Source organism: Nannospalax galili, unplaced genomic scaffold (genome assembly GCF_000622305.1).
Source record: "Nannospalax galili isolate Female #2095 unplaced genomic scaffold, S.galili_v1.0 scaffold1400, whole genome shotgun sequence".
NCBI lineage: Eukaryota > Metazoa > Chordata > Mammalia > Rodentia > Spalacidae > Nannospalax > Nannospalax galili.
Window position 1 is genome coordinate 6991 of NW_008345995.1, and position 5735 is coordinate 12725.

The 5735-nt window shown below is 40.0% G+C and overlaps 1 protein-coding gene across 1 annotated transcript in view; it reads right to left on the reverse strand.

Moving 5' to 3' along the window:
- Nucleotides 1–5735, reverse strand: part of LOC103741508 (fibrous sheath-interacting protein 1-like) — a gene marked incomplete at its 3' end in the record, with an annotated part of 18070 nt that overhangs the window by 3179 nt on the left and 9156 nt on the right. The gene's annotated exons all lie outside the window — the stretch shown is intronic.

The window sequence follows — 5735 nt, forward strand, 5'->3', positions numbered from 1 at the left end:
CTTCAACAGAATCGTGGAAGAAAATTTCCCAAAATTAAAGAAAGACATGCCCATACAAATACAAGAAGCATATAGAACACCAAACAGACAGGACCAGAAAAGAAACTCTCCATGGCATATCATACTAAAAACACTAAACATACAAAACAGACAATACTGAAGGCTGCAAAAGAGAAACAACAAGTCACATATAAAGGAAAAACCATTAGATTACACCTGACTTTTCAGTGCAAACTATGAAAGCCAGAAGAGCCTAGACCAAAGTATTCCCAGTCTTAAATGACTGCAGATGCCAACCTAGATTACTATACACAGCCAAAATATCTATTACAGTCGAAGGGGAAAGAAAAATCTTCCATGACATAAGTAGGCTGAAGGAATTCATGTCCACAAACCAGCTCTTCAGAGAGTTCTGGAAGCAATGCAAAGAGCTTAAGAAAGGAATGACTGTACCCAAGGGGTTGCGGAAAGAAATTCAATGAAGGTGTAACTGTGGAAAGTACAGTTATATCAAGAATGTAAACAGAAATAAAAATGACAGGATTCAATACTCATCTTTCATTAATAACTTTAAATATTAACAGCCTGAACTCCCCAGTCAAAAGACAGACTATGTGAATGGATTAAGAAACAAAACCCATCTTTTTGTTGTCTGCAAGAAACCCATCTCACTTTGAAGGACAGACACTATCTTAAAGTGAAAGAATGGAAAAAAATATACCAAGCAAATGGGACTAAGAAAAAATCAGGCATAGCAATTTTAATATACGACAAAATAGACTTTAAACTAAAACTAATCAAAAGAGATAAAGAAGGTCACTTCATTCTGATCAAAGGAACAATAAATCAAGAAGATATTACAATCATGAACATATATTCACCAAACTCTGGTGCACCCAACTTCATAAAAACAATACTACAGGACCATAAGACCCAGATTAATCCCAAACCATTTATAATAGTGAACTTCAATACCCCACTGTCTCCATTAGATAGGTCAACAGGGCAGAGAGTTAACACAGAGACATCTGAATTAAACAACACCATATATCAAATGGACCTAACAGACATCTACCGAGTATTCCACCCAAGCACCAAAGGACATACTTTCTACTCAGCACCCCATGGAACCTTCTCCAAAATCAACCATATACAGGGACACAAAACAAACCTCAACAAATACAAAAAGATTAAAATAATTCCATGCATTCTATCAGACCACAATGCAATAAAGCTTACAATCAACATTGGAAGAAGTTCTAATCACCTCATGAACACATGGAGATTAAACAACACACTCCTAAATGATGAATGGGTCAAAAAAAGAAATTAAGAAAGAAATATATATACATACTCAGGTACTAAGGATCTGAGTGTAACCAAATGTGACTAGTAATAATCAGATACATAAGGATTAAAGACACATGTGCAAACATGTAAGTGTTAGTAGCATTAAAATGTAGGAAACAGCATATCTTAAAATGGAATGGAGATCTTTTTAAAGGGTAAAAACTCATTCAATTTTATGTCTTACAGGGTTTATACTGAGTTCAATACTGTATCACTGTATTAATTCAACTGTGAACCTAAAACTTTACAACTACCTTTGAAAGAGATGTATCCTTGTTCTGGATTGTGTTACTGAATATGTTAAAGCTGTAATGAAATGCTACTTCTAATCATGTGGTTATTAAATTAAAAAAAAATTTAAATACATTAAATTTTTAAACAGAAAAAAATTAATCTAACAAAGATGCTCCCAAAATCATACTGCTAACACATGTCAATACAATAGCCTCTAATTTAATTCCCAACTGTCAATCCCAGCATTCCCAGGTTCACAGCCCACAAGGGGTCTATATGCCAGATGTTTTGAACTAAATCATACAATATGAAAAATATGTAAACGAATACTATAGAAACTGAGCCAGATAGCTGATCTCAGCAATTCTCTGAACTTTTCTCCTAACACCTGCAATTCCATACAATTTGGTGTCAGGGTCTTGTTCATGCTCAGGCACCAGGAGTTTTGCTCACCATTACCTCTGTACTATCAGTGCAAATGTCAGTACAGTGGGGAAAAAAAGGCCCACAGCATCTCACTGTTATTATAAAAATGGTCCTTACCTCACAGGTTCCCTGCAAAGTCTCAGAGAAACCCAAGTCCCCAGAGCTCTGGTAATCACATTTGTGAACTGCTGTTCTAACTCAATCTGACCAGAATTAATTTAGTGTCATGAAAAAAAGTAGTTTTTAAAATCTAAATGTATTAATTATGAGTGGGAACATCTCTAAAAGGATATTTGCAAATTACAAGATACATCTTATTCTGTAATTTTAGAGATAAAAAACGATCTATAAATCATGCCACGTGTGTCTCAAACAGCCTGTTTCCTCCGAGGGGCAGGGCCTTCTGAGGAGAATTGACTGTGAAGAGCTAGCCAAGGGAGGAGGGGCTTTCTGCACCATCTTGGATGGGGGCTGACCAGAGCACAGTGGCCAGGCACACAAGAACAAATGGCCTGGCATTTACCGACCTGGGGCAAGACTGCGGGCCCATGGTCAGAAGCTAGCGGTGACTATGGGCAGGCTGCAGGAGTACTCAGGAGTGGCAGGCTCACAATCTGGAATGGCAGGCTCTGAGCCACGGCGCAGAGCTGGGTACCAAGTGTTTATCTCTTTGTAAGTCACTCCACCCCCCAAGGGCATAAACCATAATAAAGTCACACAAAAATACATTATACGGTTTGTCTGATAGTGCAAGAGACCCCGAAAGAACTTGGGCAACAAAACTGGCATAGTCTGCAGGATAAAGTTGCTAAAAATGACAAACTGCCCAAGTTTGAAAAAAGCTAGCAAGCTGATGGCAACGCTGATATGGTTTTTCTAATGGATTATAAAATATGCACTAAAAAGGGGCCAGCCATGCAGAAGTGTGGGCCACAGCTGTGTTGTAAATGTGGGGGTATGTTCCAGGTATGTGAAGATTTGTTAAAGGTTGTCCAGAGGCTAGAAAATCTTTTATTGGCTCTGGTCACAAGTCATCCAGAGAAGGGGCATGGCCATTTTGCATAATAAAAGATGTGCCCCAGGCAGGGGAAGCTGAAAAGGCTAGGGAAGTCCTGGCAGACCCAGTTGCAGAGCTTGAGAGAGAAAAGAACAGAACACTTTAACTTGTGTAAGGTCCAAAGATTCAGAGGAAAAGGCAGAGAATAGTAAAAAAAAAAAAAAGATGACCTAAAACAGATGACCTAAAAATAAAAGTAACTAAAGCTGCCCCTCATATTCAACCATTGATACAAAAGGGAAACAAAAGCTAACAGTGCTGTAACTAGGAAATACTCCACGCTGGAACTGTTAAAACTAGGAAAAACTTACAAGCAAGCAATCAGAGCACCCCTAGCCACGTGGCTTGTGAGAGTATGGGACATGGGAGCAAATGACGTCAGTTCAAGTCTTTCAGAAGTTTCACAGCTGAGTTATATAACCACCCATCCATCCTTGCAATATAGGCTGTTCAACCTAGGCCAATGCAGGGGGGAGCAGTCCTTAATGGGGTGGCTGGTTGAAGGCATTAAAGATACATGGTCATCACCAAGGGAGACTAACATGATTAGCAGGGGCTGGAGGACTATAAAGGAGGGACAGGCATTTCTGAGAGAACTAGGCATAAGAAAAGCAATATATAATGTCCAGTTCACTCGGCCAGATAAGACTGTGTTCACCAGAGATATGAAGGAAAGCTTAATTCTGCTGGGACCTTGAGAATGGTATGGGGCTTTAATGGTTTTACTAAGCCCTTTAATGCGACAGGATCTTTGTAAAGTGAGAGAGGCTTGGAAAATCTAAATGATTCTGACTAGCATATAAAACGTGTCTGTGAAGTGAGAGAGGCTTTGGCAAATCTAAATGATTCTGACCATGTCTGTAAAATAACAGAGCACCCTATAAGAGATATAAAAAGGACCAGACCAAAGAAACGGTCCACTTGGGTTACTTGAAGACAAACATGGCAAGACTTATGTCAAGCCAAAATTCCCAGAAAAAAAATTGATAGAAAAACAAATTTAGTACTAATGAGTTTCTGGAAAGCTTTAAAATGAGAAGAACAGTTTACAAAAGGAATTCAAAGGATAAAAACTGCCCCAGGTGTGGTTAAGAATCCCCAAGGATTAAATAGGATGCATTTCTCTTCTGATATAGGCTATACTAGGGTGGAAGCAGGTTTTCCCACCAAGTTCTCTCCCGCCCCCACAGCTAGGTGTGGTCAATGGAGAAATGACAGACATGGCTACAGTTAGGAGGCAGACCCAGGGCCTGCCTGACTCAGGGAACCAACAGGTACAGCAGTGACAGGAGAAAGCCCCCTGCCTCCTTAGCCCAGTGCAGGGTCAGGCAACTGGAGCCAACTCCTGTCAGTGTATCAAGAATAGAATACAAAAAGACTCCATGTAAAACCCCCCAAGTGCAAAATGACTCCAAAGGGATAACTAAAGATGGTAAGAGCTAACCAAATTAATGCCTCATCCCCATGCTATGGTATCTAACAAGGATCTATGGAGAAAACAGTTAATACGAATGGATAAAACCTTTCCATGCTGTGTTAGACCTTGTCTATGATTGATTTAATATAAGATGTTAACCTTCCTTCAAGTGTTTTACAGATGTGAAACCCATTTAAAAGATACCTGAAGAAGCAATGGTCAGTGATAGCTGTAAGATTCTTGGGAGTTTTATGGTTGGGTAAGATGAAGACAGAGACTCCCAAACCATACAACTGTTAAGAAAATCTACAGTACCAGGGGTGGGTTGTCCCGCTATGAGCTGTTGGTCAAAGAGAGATCCTAGAGGTCCTCAAATTCACCAAGGCTATTGCCATTAATGTCGGTTGTACACTAGAAAGGTCGGTAAAGCCATGTTGCTGAAGACACTGCATGTTGTGAGCACAGGAGAAGAAGAGGAGATGGAACTGAGACTAAGCCAAAAAATTCCATGCCACTGGATGGATGACATTCATATTGCCAGAAGGCACTATGCAGATGGCTGGGAAAGAAAGGATCCCCTAGGATTCTACTCAACAATGGACCCCGTGTGCTGCACACTATGGACATTTCAAGCAATGCCTACAAGTGCAATAATGGCTCAACTAACATACATACAGCTGACAAATTTCTAATTGGATAAGGCCCACTCCTAGGGGTGGAACACACATTTGGTGCTATAGACCAGGTCAAAGCCTTGTGTCAAGAAAGGCTACAGGTCCTAATGGGGAAGCCATCAAAAGGATACTGTTTAATGAATATAGTACACCTACTGGGACATCTTCTAGACATTTGTATTTACATTCATGTTTGTTTAAATGTGTCTACTTCCTTCCATTTGTCTTTATAGTAGAAGAAACACCACTGAGACAGATCAATAGCCACGGCTTAAAGACAAATAATGGGGAGGCCCAAGAAGTCACTATCTTTATAGTCACTATCCCAAGTCTATAAAGAGGAGGGTCAACACAGAAGAACCATTTCGTCCATGCTTCCAAGTGAAGCCAACCATTGTAGAGCAGGACCTTTGACTTATCTTCACATAGGTGGAACTGGTAAAAGAAAGGAACCAGGGGCTCCTCCCAAGCCCATGTGACCCCTGAGGAACAGATCCTCAAACGACCTTAAGAGTAAAAATAAATCAGTTTATCTGGACCAACTGTATGGCCTTAAACATCCAAAAGGGAAGTATAA